Source organism: Acartia tonsa, chromosome 5 (genome assembly GCF_053477335.1).
Source record: "Acartia tonsa isolate MP-2025a chromosome 5, ASM5347733v1, whole genome shotgun sequence".
Classification (NCBI taxonomy): Eukaryota; Metazoa; Arthropoda; class Copepoda; order Calanoida; family Acartiidae; genus Acartia; species Acartia tonsa.
The window spans coordinates 16186115-16203762 of record NC_137264.1 but is presented as its reverse complement, the minus strand read 5'-3'; the positions used below and the strand labels follow the sequence as shown (position 1 = coordinate 16203762).

Here is a 17648-nt window from a genome sequence, read left to right as displayed (position 1 = left end):
AAATTTTCCCAAGAAAGTCTGTAAGTTCTTTTTAAATTTTATTTCTTTTTTAGACAAAAATAAACATGTTAGAATTTATTAAAGAAGATGCTCAATATTAAAATTTCATACTTGATAATTGCAGGGGTCGGCAGTCGAGCGTCAGCTCAAATTTAAACACGTTTGGATAATATTCATGAATTAAAAGTACAATGAGAATAACATTATCATATTATTTATTTGGAGTACTGCAGCTACTCAATAACTATTGTATGTTCTGAGAGTGGAAGTGGAATTAGATTGTAACGTTTATTGGTCCCCAAATTTTAATAAACAAGTTATCTAATCCAATGTTTTATAAAACTTTGGACACTTGCAAAACTACCAGTGTCCAAACATTTCTACGGATAGTTTAATTTACGGAAGGGGAAATTCTTTTTTTTTTAAATGGGGGCATATGTCAGTTTATCGTTTATTACCCATTAAGATCTCTGGGAATGTCTATTAATTTGACTCTAGAAGCGTGGTGACGCTTCGGGAACAAGTCCTCTCTACGTCACCTTTGAACATACTTGCATTCTAAATTGCAATGTAACGCGCTCAATCGCCATTTTTAACGTCTTTAGTTATGACGCGGTGTCGAACCGAGATTCGAACCTATCACCTTCCCGACGACGAGCGGATGCGCTACGTGTTGAGCTACGGTCGCATGTATTTTGTCTATACTACCGTAATTTCTTTATTTCGTTGCAAAGCAGAATATGTAAATACAATTCCCACACACTTCCACTTATCCTTCATTGTATTTTTTAACATTGATATATTTCTTATATAAATGGTATTGTTACTTGCTGTACCACATATGGACATACTTATTCTTGATAACATAATTTTGCATCTTTAAAATGAACGATAATTTTTCTGCTATTAATAAATGTGTCATATTGATTTATTGATATTTCACTGCATATATGTAGGACGGTGTACTGTTTTTTTCTTCTTGTAATTGCTGCTGTACATATAATACCACTCCCTTGTTCTTTTATTGGCCATAAAGTACAACCATTAGATATTCCTGTCGCTTACATCCAATATAATATCCAACAATTTATAGAAGAGGTGCTGCTCTTAAACTTTGCTGCTTTGTTAGTTTTATTATAAATAGAAGATTTAAGGATTAAAATCAAGTTTAATCAATAATTTGTTTTATATAAATTTATCTTCATAAACATATTGATTCATTGTTACTTGGATCTTACACCAGATTATCATGTACTCTAAGAAAGTCAAGCTTGTAGCTGACTAAGAAACGACCCCCGCCTTCAATCCTTTTACTCCATATCCTCCATTTCTACTTTTGAACGAACTAACAAATAAGTGATATCCATATAGTAACCTAAATTGACGACAACTTTTTCCATAATATCCACGTATATTCTACCTTCATTCATAAACGTGGTTTTATCTTTTTGGTCTTTAAAGTTAATAATACCAGACAACATATATTTACCAGAAAACATCTAGAATATAATTTGTTTGTATTTTTAAGTTCATATCTAAGGAAAACTGTCCACAAAATAAGCTAAAAAATTCCTAAAACTTTTTCCAATATATCTATCTTCAACCTGCTACTTATGAAACTTATGATCCTTGTTTTATCTATAGAATAAATTATTTCTTACCTTTGAGAAATGTTGTCTCTTGGTTAGAGCAAATACTGAATAATTAGATTCATATCAACCCATTATTAGATCTGAAATAATATCTTAAGTAAGATCAAATACTGTATAGTTAGATTCATATTACCCAATTATTAGATCTGTAATTATATCTTTAGTTACAGTTAATACTGTATAATTAGATTCATATCACCCCATTATTAGATATGTGATTATATCTTTAGTTAGAGCAAATACTGAATAATTAGATTCATATCACACCATTGTTAGATCTGTAATTATATTTTTAGTTAGAGCAAATACTGAAGAATTAGATTCATATCACCCCTTTATTAGATATGTGATTATATCTTTAGTTAGAGCAAATACTGTATAATTAGATTCATATCAACCCATTATTAGATCTGTGATTATATCTTTAGTTAGAGCAAATACTGAAAAATTAGATTCATATCACCCAATTATTAGATCTGTAATTATATCTTTAGTTAGAGCAAATACTGTATAATTAGATTCATATCACCCCTTTATTAGATATGTGATTATATCTTTAGTTAGAGCAAATACTGTATAATTAGATTCATATCACCCCATTGTTAGATCTGTAATTATATCTTTAGTTAGAGCAAATACTGAATAATTAGATTCCTATCAACTCATTATTAGATCTGTAATTATATCTTTAGTTAGAGCAAATACTGTATAATTAGATTCATATCACCCCTTTATTAGATATGTGATTATATCTTTAGTTAGAGCAAATACTGTATAATTTGATTCATATAACCCCATTGTTAGATCTGTAATTATATCTTTAGTTAGAGCAAATACTGAATAATTAGATTCATATCAACTCATTATTAGATCTGTAATTATATCTTTAGTTAGAGCAAATACTAAATAATTAGATTCATATCAACCCATTATTAGATCTGTAATTATATCTTTAGTTAGAGCAAATACTGTATAATTATATTCATATCAACCCATTATTAGATCTGTAATTTTATCTTTAGTTAGAGCAAATACTGTATAATTATATTCATATCACCCCATTGTTAGATCTAAGACTATATCTTTAGTTAGAGCAAATACTGAATAATTAGATTCATATCAACCCATTATTAGATCTGTAATAATAATATTATAATTGTCAATAGATAGCAGCAATTTAGAGTATGTGCTATCTCCTAAGCTAGGGGGTACCTGGCAGCACCAAATAAACATTATTATTATTATTATTATCTTTAGTTACAGTTACAGCTGTATAATTAGATTCATATCACCCCATTATTAGATATGTGATTATATCTTTAGTTAGAGCAAATACTGTATAATTAGATTCATATCAACCCATTATTAGATCTGTAATTATATCTTTAGTTAGAGCAAATACTGAAAAATTAGATATAAAATCAACCCATTATTAGATTTGTAATAATATCTTTAGTTAGAGCAAATACTGAATAATTTTTGATAAAATATTATTACAAAATAAAAGATAACATTAGAGTGTCCCATTGAGTAAACTCATAAAGTCAGAAGTTTGTAAAATTAATTTGATTTTATGGTGGCTACCTCTCATACCCAGGGAGGGAAGGAAATACTAATTATTCAAAAACTGTAATATATCTTTAAGTATTCTTGATGTCAATAAAATATCATTATGTCAATAACATGTAAGCTTTGATCACCCTTTCAAAAAAGGATACAGTCGATCAGGGACGTCCAAGTGTGTGGGGAAAAGGAGTGTCATCTCTCTCCCCCCCCCCCCGGTAAAAAATTTAAATACCCAATATTCATATTTTTATCCGCCCACCCCTTCCGACATAAAAAATATTAAGCTTGCAAGTACTTGAAGTCGACGTACATTTTTGAAATTGCATAACAACAAATGTTACAATTTTGAGAGAGCCCATAACTTCCCCCACCTTCCCCCCCCCCCCCCCAACTATATTTGACAGTTACTAAAGGCAAAAATTGTCTTCCAATGTGTTATCCCTAGAAACCTGCATGTACCTTTCATACAGCGCCAGATATAATTATATACCAATGGGCATACAAAATAACAGCATAAATAAAAAGTGCAGCATCGCTATTATTAACATTTTCTTGAGCTAAATTGTCTGTATGTATTTTGTCTATAGCTTGAGATTTTGATAATTACTAAACATATTAAGTTCTTCCTTTTTAAAAAGCTTCACATAGCACCTGAAATGGTTTTTAGACTATTTTATTTTCAGATTAAGTCTTGGGATGGTTTTAGGATATTTTTTTGCGCAGCATATTGTAACTGGCAGCTCAGCTTCATTGTAATTGGGGTAATGACCATGAAAACAAAATGTCAAATATTCAAAAAAATTAAATTTATTTCTAAATTTATTATAACAGTTTATATTCTAATTAAATGTAACTCCAGAATATAATATGATATTAAGTACACCACATGTAGCGTACACATGAATTTCAAATTTAAATAGGATGACAGGCATCCAATATACCGAGAAGAGACGAAGCATTAAAAAGTACAAGAGATGCAAATAAAACCAGGGATATAAAGGGGAAAGAAGGTAACCGATAAATTGATGTGTTAAGCAAACAAATAAGAAACGTTATAATAAAACTTTAGGGACCTGCATAATAAAAAGCCCAATGTCTCCTTCCCTCCTGAAATAAAACCAAAATACTGCTACTAACTTAAGGAAGCTTTATAAACTTCAAGATGGTGTTAATCCATTTTACTTTTAAATTTCAGTCTTTGGGTGGTTTCAGGATAATTTAATGATATTCCTCCCCTAAAGGCTAGGGGCGTAGCTGCAATTACATTTTATGATAATAAATCCTCTTTAGTATGACAAAAATATTCATTATAGGATTAAAAGATAAAGAATGCGTCATTAATAATTGTTTATCAGAGAGATACAGGCTGTAGTAGGGCAAATGAGTCGACTTTTAACAGCTCGAGTATTTTGTTATTTTATCCCGTCGCCAATTATTTCTATTTTATCAGGGATCTAAAGGGATAAGACAATGTCCGATGAATTGATGTATATCCCCAATGATGATACCTTAATTAACCCCTTCTGTAGATTTAAATTAGTGGTTGAAACGTTTGACCACTGAATTTAATAATCTACCAATTAAAATTTACTCAAAAGTCTCGAAAGTTGTTAAGCTAACGAATAAGAAAATGTTATTTCAAAACTTTGGGGACTAGTGTAATAAACAGACCATTATCCTCCCTCTCTCTGTATCTAATATTAGCCGATATGAATTTACCAATTGTCTATATACAGGGGAGGGAGGGGGGGGATTTAATGGCCTTTAAATAACACTGATTTATAAAGTAAAACTGTAGGTTCTTTTTTTTCAAATTGTAATTGTGAAATTATGACAATTTTATATTCTATTGTCTTATCCCACAAGAATCTAATCTAAGTATGATTACAGAGTGGGTTGCAATATCTAAAAAGTCAATAAATAATGAAAATAATAAAATAGTCACTTTATTAAAGAGTAATCAACTCATATACCTCACCAAACTAAGGTACTAGAAAGATACAACACTAAAGTATATTCACAAGGACAAAGTTATTCAATGGGTCTTAATTTTGTGTCTTCTTAAGATCTCTAAAACAGCATAACTAGTATGTTTATTGTTAATATTTACAACAACTATTTGATGCAACAGTCAACAAATAAGATACAATTATTGCTATGTCATGCTTTAAACATCAGGCTATATTGTCCACCTAGGAACCACCAAATAAAAAGTTAAAACATTGCACATTGGGGCAAATCAACCAAAAAGGGGATTTAATTATTTAGTACCTTTAAAATTCATCTCACAAAAATTTCATTTTATACTTTTTTGTAGGTAATTTAACAACAAACAAATTTGCTTTTATGTTTTTTTCTGGAACATGGAGATAAAGGTCATTTTATGAAGGTAGATAGAGAATTACCAGATTAACCCCTCTCGAAAATAGCCCCCCCCCCTTACCCTATCCATCTATCTATCCATCAATCTATCCATATATCTATCCATATATCTATCCATCTATCTATCCATCTATCTATCCATCTATCTATCCATCTATCTATCCATCTATCTATCCATCTATCTATCCATCTATCTATCCATCTATCTATCCATCTATCTATCCATCTATCTATCCATCTATCTATCCATCTATCTATCCATCTATCTATCCATCTATCTATCCATCTATCTATCCATCTATCTATCCATCTATCTATCCATCTATCTATCCATCTTTCTATCCATCTATCTATCCATCTATCTATCCATCTATCTATCCATCTATCTATCCATCTATCTATCCATATCTCTATCCATCTATATATCGATCCATCTATCTATCCATCAACTATTCATCTCTTTATCCATCAACTATCAATTTATCCATCCATCAATCTATCCCTCTATCTATCCATCCATCTATCAATCTGTCTATCCATTTACTTATCCATCTATCTATCCATATATCTATTCATCTACCTATCCATCTATCTATCCATCTATCTATCCATCAACTATCTTGAATTTCGTGTTTAAAATGTCTAATTAGGGGTTTTTGTTATCAGAGCAAAATGAGAATTTTTTAGTAGCGCAGCTACCCTATCACTAGCTTTTTGGGCCCTTTAAAGTGTAACTAGGTTAATTGTAGTCCGATTTTAGTGTTCAAAGTGTCAAATTTGGGGTCATGGAATTCATTTCAGTAGGAGGGGAGGGGATGGTGTAAATGGGGGTGGATGGGGATCCTTAATTTAGCAAGCTACAAGTTTCACTTTATTTTTATGTTTAATAAATCCATTATAAATGTGGGCATGATTAACATAAATTTTTTTAACTAATATCTATATTTATAATGATATTATGATTCTTATTTACTGTTTATATGTATACTAGCGGCTTCGCCCCTAGCCTCTAGGGGATTTGCCCCAAGAGATAATTAAACAAGGATGACAACATCCATGAAAGAAGCGAAGCTCTGAAATGGAAGAACAAACGAACATTAACACTTGTGAAGTGTCAGAACTGAATATTAATGCATGTCTATACAAAATTGTAATTAAAACTGATTAAATACATGTTACTGTTTAAGTACATACTGACGTTTTTAGGACTTGATTATAGAGATGCTTCGCTTATAACAATAGACGTTATTGAAATAGGAATTAGTATTAAAAAAATCAGATGAATAGGATATTTTTAACATTCAAAACCATTATTTGTTGTTGTTAAAAAAGTAAAAATCAGCTTGTTATAAATGGATGTACGGACTTTCTGGTAACGATTATAGAGTTGCTGTGCTTTCTAAGTCGTACCTGACTGTTGTATAAATCAGCATGAAAAGTTTGAGATCGATAGGACAATTCTAGCCTGTTTAAGTTAAGTAAAAAAGCTAACTGTACCAGACGTACGGACGGATCGACCCTAATTATAGAAATATGAAAAAATTGAGGGGGATTTAAGATCTTTAAACAACCACAGGACCAGTAGATATATTCCCTGAAGAGTAGAATTCAATCAGTTTAGTGGTTAGCGAGATCTTAAGGGATGGGCGGACAGACAAACAGACATCAAGCTACTTTGTATTATATATTAACAGCTAGGGATCTAAGGAACAAAACAATAACCAATTAATATGTACATCCCCAATATTGATACATATTTAATAAATACATATTTAATAAATTATATTACAAAATTATTTGTCTGTAGATGACAATTAGTGGTTGAAAAGTTTTGACACTCATCAACAACACTTAATGAACCAACCAATAAAAAATCAATCAAATTTCCTGAAGTTCTTATGCTAACGAATATAAAAACGTTATTATAAAACTTTGAAGTTTGGGGAGTAGTGTAATTAACAGTCCCCTCCCTTTCTAAATAAAACTGTTGACTTTAAACATGAATACCCTGTAACTACATAATTTAAAAACAAAGCATTACCAATAGACAGACAGATAGACTACTTGCTAATTCAAAATTAGAATGATAATAAGAACCTCACGTTATTTGCATATTAACTTTACCTTTTCGCAGTGAGGTAGGGGACATTGGGCTGTTTATAACACTTGTCCCCAAAGTTTTACAGTTGTGTGTTCAAACGTTTTAACTATTAACTTTAATCTACAAAAGGGGTAATTTTGTGTATTATCATTGGGGATGTACAAAAATTTATTGACCTTTGTCTTATCCCTTTAGATCCCTGATATTTGTAATAATCTATAGAAACGATTATTTAGTTACATTAAAACATCAAACATAAAGAGGTTTAGATTTAGGTTTAGCCCCCCCCCCTCTCCTCCCCATCATTAATGCAATAGAACTTGAAAATATTTATTATTAACTTTAATTCTAAGTCAGAATAAATATTTCCCAATATGTCTATGTTTCTGTGTCTTTTATTTATTTGAATTATATCTTAAGTTTTGACTTTAAAAGCGCATTTAAACGCCTTTTCTTACAAGCTTTGCGTGCACCCACGTTCAGAAAACGGGCTAAAAATCCCTAAGGGGGCGCGGGGGGGTAAATGAGACCAGTACAGGCGATTATGATATGTCTTTGGGTAATCAAATATCGTATTTTTAGTCGGTGGCAACCAGTGAAAACATGTTTCCTCTTACTGACTTCTTAAATGTTGATTAAAAAACAAACAAATAAAAACTAAAATCTTGACTTCAACTAGAATTATTTAAGACTAATTTCTTCAATTTGTGTTTTTTTCTTTTATACTGTCAAAATATATGTAATGCATGACTCATCAGAAGTTATTTTGTCTAATTACGTTAATTCTAAGAGATTTTATAATACTTTTAAAATAGTTGGTGAAACACAAAAAGTATGCCTTTTTCTGTAAGAAAATTTTTGCATTTCTTGACTTCCATGCATTAGAATGCTTACTTAAAAAGCGTATTTTTACGATTCCTTTGAAATCTGATGTACATTGGAATTGATAATACTCATAGAATGTTTAAAACTTGATTTGGGGGTGGTGAATTGTTGCCCCTTGTTGCCCCTATGTGCATTGCGATAATGCTTATTAAAAAATATAAAGAAATACCCAAAAAATCAGCATATTTAAAATAACTATAAGCTTATTATATCATTAAATGAATCTTGGTGATTAGTGAAACCCTGATAGGCTTAAAGTTACAATTTGAGCCACTCATTAAAAACATTCGGATGAATTTATAAAAAAAAACTTCGCATTGAAAAAAAAACATGGATGACAACATACATAAGTAGCAAAGCATAAAAAATTCTGGATGGACACTAAGATATATAAGTTGGAAACAATTTAAATGTTAGAGGGAGATTTGAAATCTGCATCAAATTTTAAGGATTTTTTTTATAGAATTCGTTTTTTGTATAATTCTTTATCTAAAAGCGGAAATACAATTTAAGTTTATTAATTAAGTTAATTTATTGACATCTGTGATTAGTGGATGGAAAACTATCTGCGCTGTGATTGGAGAAACCTTAAGTGTCGTACATCATTTAACCAATTAGAGCGCAGGTAGTTTCCAATCCACCTATCCTATTGGTCAAAATTAACTAACTTAAATTGCATTTCCGCTTTTAGATAAAAATTATACAAAAAACGAATTTTATGAAAAAATCCTTAACCTTTGATGCAGATTTCAAATCTCCCTCTAACATTTAAATTGTTTCCAACTTATATATCTTACTGTCCATCCAGAATTTTTTTTGCTTTGCTACTTATGTATGTTGTCATCCATGTTTTTTTTTTTCAATGCGAAGTTTTTTAAAAAATCCTTCAAACTTATATATCTTAATGGACACAAGTGAGTTATAGAGCATATGTTCAGTAATCATACAAAAGTATTTATATGTAGAAAATCACTTTTATGCCTTTTATGCAATATCTTTAGTAGCATGACCAAAAGACCAACTGACCAAGTTAATTAAATAAAAGTGAGAATCTTTACAACAAATTTCAGCTGTCTATCTTGTATAGCAGCTAAGAAATTTTCATTACTCCCCAATTTCGTTTCTAAAATGAAGACGGACAGTTCGATGACGGATATTTCGAATTATAGAGTTGCTGAGCAACTAATAACTTTAAAGCTTAATATAGGTTGGAAATTGTTAAGGTTGCATGATACATAACAATGTAATCAAAATCATTTTCTCACTTATATTTCACTTTTCACTCATAATATATTTTCAACTTTTAAAAGCGAAACTTTTCTACATTTAGGATAGTTATGGATATCTCTTATAAGTAATTTAGGCAGGTTAGAATCGTTCTATCGATTTAAAACTATGTTTGATATTTTCTGTAACGAAATTACAATTTAGTAAGTGTATTAGGTCTATTCTTGAATTTTTCATTCTTAAAAACATAAAATCATTTGATCATTCTAATGCTTTTTGGAATATTAATGGACAATATGTTATTAACTAAGCATTTCTATACACTTTTCTTGAGTATTTTAGTACGAGCTTGTCAATAAGTAACATGTTATAGTTAGAAAATTTGGAGACAGATTTACTAAGGAATTTTGTCCAGACTTCCCAATAAACCTTATAATAAAGTAACAGAATCTCTGTCTGTCTGTACTGAAAATATTTTTGGGTAAACAGCCTATAGGGATATTAAATTCAACCAATCACCTTTCCCCAAAGACTTCAAAAGAAAGTCAATACTAATCTGTTATAATCTACAAAGAGACATATTATTGGTTAATTAGAACTTCAAATTCATAAATATTGATTCTTTGAATGATTAATAATTTCCAACAGATTACTTACATCATTATAAAATGTTGATTACAAATTAATCAAAATGTCAAAAGCAACCTAAAACACACAGTTTTTGACAAAAATAAATAACTCATTCTCTAAATTTTCTTTCTACATTTTCATTATCAGAAATCTTAAGGGATAAGATAATGGACGATAAATCTATGTACAATTATACACTTTGAATTTGCACTTATTCTTCAATATTCTAATATTAAATTGTAAATTTGTTATTGTTGCTATCATAGAAAAGTTATTAAGCAGTAATATTTATTAATCAATAAACCACGAACATAGGGATATAATGAAAAAAAAATACATTGTGCCTCCGAATTGATGTACAACCCCAATCATGATAAACCAAATTAATCCTTGTGTAGAATAGTTTGGAAGCATCCAATCACAATTCAATAAAAGTTCCCAATGTTCATGGGCTAATGACGACGAAAGATGGTTATAAAATTTTGGTTACCGGTGTAATTAGAGTCGATCACCCCCCCTCTCTGTAAAAAACTGACTTAATAGCTAACCGCTCCACTTAGATTTATGCTCCAATAAAATCCATAGAGCACATGGTCAAAAACGCGCGAAAAATATGAAATAAATATACTTTCTCGTATTCATTCGAATCCGGTGGATAGGAATCGGTTCTCATCCATACGAAAAAACTTAGTCTAGCATCGTATATTATCCAGTTTTCTACGGATATAAAAATGTACAATCATAAGATTAAAACCAGTTTTTTCAGCCCGTGCCTTCGGCAACTCGGGGCTAAAAAAACTGGATTTAATCTTATAATTGAAAATTCTATATCCGCGAAAGCTGTTTATAATACGATGCGAGAAATAAATATTCTTAAGTTCCTGATTAATAATATAAATAACAATGACAATCATGGTAACTAAACATTACAAATATGTTTATATTAATAATAATCATATTAAAGGGACAATAACACCACTTCCTTTTATGTGTATATTGCAAAAAAAATAATGTTTAAAAGTTAATCCTTATGATAAAGTAAAAGGATTTATGTCTGTATATCTGTGTGTGTACCGAAGGATCTCGCTAACTGCTGAACCTATAAGGTTATACCTTACAATATAGCTTCTTACAGGTCTTAGAAATGTTTATAACTATTTTGGGGAGGGGTACAGCAACCATCAGAAAAATCGCCTAAGAAAAAAATTATCACCGCCCCCCACCATGCAAAAAATGTACTTTTTCTTTTAAATCTAAAATAAAAATTGGGTTGTTGAAATTAACCCCAACTCTTTTCAAGTGCCCCGAGAGGACTCTAAGCTGCTAGTATAAAATAAGTTGTTTAAGAGTAATTAAACAGATGCAGAGGAAATTTAAACTTAGGAATTGAAACATTGAAGTATTTTTTGTCCATTGTACTAACCCTTTCAACCTGATGTCTTTTTCATTCAAAAATATTTAATATTAGAGTTTTGTTACCGCCCTGCAGGGTTTGGGGATTTTTCTACTTATTAAAGGCAAAGACTAAATATTTAGAGATAATATGTCATCCATGACCTTTTAGTATTAGTGACATTTTTTGTGGACAAAAGCTTTAGAAAGGTCTAATAAACAGAAAAAAATGTAATTATCTTCTAAAAATCAATATAATAAGAGGATATCAGATTTCTAGTAATAAGATTATATTTTTCTTTAATGATCTTCATAGCAAAAAAACATAGAAGACCATGAGTAGCGATGCAATAACAACAAATGAAATAAATAAGAATAGGTATGAATGAAAATATGTGTATTACTTGTAAATTTCGTTATATAATATATACTATATAGCCCTTAAATCAAAAGAAATTTTATTTTGACTTTATTTTTATAACAATTTAAAACCATTAATTTCATAAAAATCCCTTTTCATTATATCATTATACGTTTTTTTCTAATAAAATATTGCTGCGCTACTTATCAAATATAAAAAGATTAAAACAATCCTATAATTCATTCTACTATTCTTTTTTATAATGCAAATCTTAATGATAAGCCTTTTAGAAGCTCATGAGTTTTTTCCTAAGCAGTGCATTAATACCCATATATGTATTGTATGTACATCATATATTTATCTATGATGTCATTACAGGCATACAAAACAAATGCATAAAGGCCAAAAAAAATATCCATCAAAGTATAGTTTAAAACAATATATTTTTATGCCGTATTTTCATTTAAATCACTATAATTATTACAAAATGGCCTATTTTAATATTTTATTTATATAAATAACTATTTTTAAAAATCACTGCTAGAGTAAGTGTAAAGACTTCCAAACTTCTAACAATACTAAACTCTTATGGTATATAGAGGCTGAGGGAAGCTATGTGTGTGTGTGTGTGTGTGTGTGTGTGTGTGTGTGTTGATATAGAGGCTGAGTTGGACCAGGTAACAAATACATGTTTGGAACCTCCCTCCCTTTCTCTAATGGATTCTCTTTTTATCTTCTACCCCTAACTCTCTTTTCCCTAAATCGTTAGCCGGTCTCAAAACCCAAAGTTTTATCTCTCTCTTTTACACAATTCCTCTTTTCTATCTTTAAAAAAAAAAGTTCTCTCTCTCTTTCTCTCTCTATTTATCTATCTCTCCTTCTCTTTCTTACTTAATATCTCTATAAATTCTCTTTATCTCTCTCGATCTCCCACTTGTTCCATTTTTCTTTTATCTTTTTTTCTCTATCACTTTCTCTGGCACACTTATCTCTCTCCCTCTTTCACTTTTTTACTCTCTCTTCTTTATCTCTCTCTTTCTCTCTCTCTCTCTCTCTCTCTCCTCTCTCTCTTTCATTTAGCTTCTCCCATAATATGTTTTTCTTAAAATAAAAGAATGAGAAAAAGTAAAGAGTAGGTGTAATTTGCTGCAGGATATGTGGGAGTATTTATTCGTGTGTGTGTGTGTATTTGTGTGTGTGTGGGTTATGAGTGGGTGTATGTGGGTTATGAGTGGGTGTGTATGGGTGTATGTTATTATATTTGATAAGACCTGGTCATGTATGATTTTCTCTTCTTGACCTTGCTTTATCCACCTTTACAATGTTTTTTTTCATGAGATCAATACAATGAGAGGGAACCAATTTCAGTAAAAGAAAAGTGTAATTTTAATAGGAATTCTGCAACTATATGGTAGCATCTTGAAGTTTATAGTCATTAGATGGTTTTAAAAGTATTTTTATGGTAGATTAATGCTATAGATTCAAGATCCTAAATATGCTAATATTTATATCTATTCCGCTCAAAATACGTTGGTTTAAAATAAATTTTTATAGCATTTTTAAATGATATAATTTGTTTTTTGAAATGATGATTGTCATGATGATTATCAACCTATCAAAATGTACAGTTTCTACCCAGAATAAACCAAAGTGCAAAATGCACAGATTTAAAGTTTCAGAGTACAAAGTATACCAATACAAAGGTATCCACAGAATAATCCATGTTAAAGCTTAAAAACCGGATCATATTCCAGAACACCACGAAATCGTTGGAAAATTTTGTGTCTCGTGATATAAAGTTTACACATATGATATTTATAAAAACTTAGCAGGGTGATTCCTGAAAAAGTTAGGTACAAAAAGCATGACATAAACATGTACATCTTAAAGCAATTTTGACAATGATTTGTTACGTGATTCCTAATACCATGATTTTTAAATTTGTGATGAAAAGGACTATAAGGCACCATGCAATAAGTGAAGCATTGGTGGTTTCCCCTCAAAGTTCCTAGTCGGCAGGGTTAGTGCACCGCAGGTATTAGTACTGCAGGGTTAGGAATATGAAGAAAAAAAACCCCCCTTCTCGATTATTATCAATTGATTTTTGAAATGAGGGTATGTAAGTGATTTCTGTGCTCACTAGAAACTTTACGGGAAAGCACCATAGCATCTCTACAGTAAGGTCTTTTAAATCAAAATACCACTTAGATGTCGAATTTCTCGTATGAAAGCTTACATATTTATTAAAGATTTTAATTCAAATTTAAAGATATTATTCTGTTTCTTTAATATTCCGCAGTCGCCTTATTTTTGCCTTTTCATTTCTCATTTGTTGATCTTCGCTTTTATGGAAATTGTACTCATTGCTTTTATGACAAGTTTCACAAATACGTTTATAGAGCGACATATGGACTTACGGACATTAAAAAGTAGTTGTACAACAAATAATGCAATGTACCTAACATCAATTATCTTTCTTTTTTTCTCTCTTAATATTTGTATGATAAGGGAATTACATAGGTAAGTGTATGAGTAAACAGTATCAATTTAAGCAAAGAAATAATAACATGTTATACCGTGTTATGTCCAGTTTAAACTAAATTAAAGTGTTAAACAGTAGCGTAGCTTCTCTATAACTAATCTATATAATTCTAACTTAATAGGTAATAAAACATACTATATACGCAGAATAGAGTGTTTAATGATTAGACAGTATAAACGGTCCAGCTACTGACGTGATCTCAGCGAACTTCCAGATACACATTACACATCCTATTACTTTGGTATATAGGATTTACATTCAGCTGAAACTTCTTTATACGTTGGTGAGTAACATTCTAAATATACTTTTTTTTTCAATGTAAACATAAAAACGATTAGGGTCCATCTATAATCTATATACAGTAAATAATCAAAGGAAATTTCTGGAAGATCGTCTTCCTTGTATAGCTTTTTTGACTTGAAGTGACATTTGTTTTCAAAGATAATGATTGACAGCTGAGAATTTGGAATTAAGGATACATTTTTAATTATAATATAAAGTTAAGAAAAAACTTTTAAGTAATGCAGAAGAAGCGGTGCAAAGTGTCATGTGTGACGTCACAAAAAAACTCTAAATGCATCTCTTTTTTAGTGGTTTCCTTTTCCACTTCTCCTCTCATCCCTTCTTTATAGACGTAATTTATGACGTCGCACATGAAATTTTCCAGTGCTTCAATGCAAAAAATCCTTTTAAAAAAAACATTTATTTCTCATTGAAAAGTACAATATATTATACACATTACATTGATATTTTTAGAAATGTTTTCGATAATGCAATTAGCAAACATTTTTGTCATTTGTAATTCAATTATCAAAGGGAAGATAAAAGAAACAAAGCCTTTTAAATCTTTACAAAAAATTTGGTTAGGGAGGGATGAATTATTTTACCTCACTGTAAATTATACTGGTACCCAAACTTTTCTCATTTGTTGAAATAAAAGCCTTGGAAACTTTGATTTAATCAATTGAGTGGTTGGTTTCAAGCGGTACAACCAAAAATTTTAATCGAAAGAAGGGGTAATTTTGTTCACCAACATTGGGAATACACATTAATTTTAATGCATTGTTTTATCCATTGAAACTTTCTAAGACTCGTTAAATCCTTACAATTAAATTTTATTTGTTTATTCCTTTTATCTGAAACATGACGCTCTTATCATAAGAATTTATACTTTCTAGAGACATATGAAAAACGTACATACAAATTTTGATAAATTTTATGCAAGGACGTCCAAGGGGGGGGGGGTTAAGGGGTGATTACCCCCCATTTAAAATTAAGGAAGGGGTGTTTACCCCCCCCCCCCCAAACAATTTTTTTTGGGGGGGAAATACCCCAGCAAAAAAAAATCCCTAACAAAAAAAAATTTGGCGTGCTTCGCGTGCATTTTTACTCATAAATATTTAATAGTATTTTATTATTAGATAGGTACCTTTTTAGATTATAAAATTTAAAAAAAAATACCACTGCCAACAGATTCCAGTGGGGATAATTACCCCCTCTACCAAGCTATTTTTACCCCCTGGGTAAAAATTTTGTGAGGGTGTTAAAAAAGATTTGCTGCGCGCTTCGCGCGCCTTTTTACCCCTCTAAGTACAATTTTACCCCCCCCCTCAAAATAAAAAGCTTGGATTTTAATAATTTGTGATTTTTATCTCATGTCTACTAAAACTACAGCTAGCTGATATTAGGTTTTCGATATTCTTTCCTCCAATCATTATACATTTGGTTATTCAATATTCCTCCAATCATTATACATTTGGTTATTCAATATTCAAACAGTCAATCTAACACTTGTTAAAGTCCACAAAAAATTGCGGCCACCAAACCCTTACAAATTTGCGTTAGATTAGCTTTTAAATGTCAAATTAGGATTTTTCTTGTAAATTTCTTATCTATAAAGATAAATGTAATTAATTTACTCAAGAAAAATCATAACTGATAAATAGTCTTTTAATTATTTTTATTTGAATAAGAAGAAATTTCGTTTTGAGGATTTTTCCCTCAAAATACGAACTTTTATGATTTTTATGATTTAATGTGAAAATAAAGAAATTACAAAAAGCCGACCATTAACACCTAAGAGTTATAAATAAGCTTTTAAATAGCTATAAGTAGATTTACTTAATACTGAACCAAAATCTAACTTTAATGAAGAACTAAAAATATACGGTACATCGATTATCTAATTTTAAATATGTTATGTTTTACTAGCGGCTTCGCCCCTAGCCTCTAGGTGCTTTGCCCCAAAAGATGATAAAAAAAGTTAAGGTGAAATTTGTAAAAAAAAAAATAAGAAGGACCAAGGAAATCTCCTGCAAAAAAAGGACCAAGGTTAATGGGGGGGGGGGGTGTCCCACCCCCCAAGAAAATAGCCTAAAACCACCACAGGACCAGTAGGTATATTCCCTGAAGAGTAGAATCCGAGCAGTTCAGTAATTACCGAGATCTTAAGCTTCAGACGGAAGGACGGACAGACAGACATCATGCTACATTGTATTATAGATATATTTTAAACTGTCCATAAACAAGGAAGATACAATCATCTTGATAGTAAAGCTTATTATAAGTCCAAGAATGTTTTTATCTATTTTTTATTTATAACATTTAGGTACTATTTAGGAAACGTAGAAACTCTATAATCATTACCAGAAAGTGACAATGTTCTCAACATGTAAGTATGTCCTTAAACAGTATCCTGTATTATAGAAGTTTTGCAACAAATTTACTTACAATTTTGTTTAGACTTATGCATTAATATTCTCCATGCTCAGTTCTGACACTCTACAAGTGTTAAGGTTAGTTTGTCCTACCTTTTCAAGGCTTCGTTTTTATGGATGCTTTTGCTAAAAGTAAAAATGAAAAGAAAAGGAATTCTTTATTAAAATTTTTAGTTGATGATTAATTTATGCC

At 30.3% G+C, this 17648-nt stretch overlaps 1 protein-coding gene across 2 annotated transcripts in view; it reads right to left on the bottom strand.

Annotated features, from left to right (window-relative positions):
* The window catches only part of fid (class I SAM-dependent methyltransferase fire dancer), a 158456-nt gene that overhangs the window by 104238 nt on the left and 36570 nt on the right, over positions 1-17648 (bottom strand). For both annotated transcript variants that reach the window (XM_080160525.1, XM_080160526.1), the window contains exon 2: positions 1662-1734. The gene's annotated coding sequence lies outside the window, so the exon portion shown is untranslated. The remainder of the gene's footprint in view (positions 1-1661; positions 1735-17648) is intronic.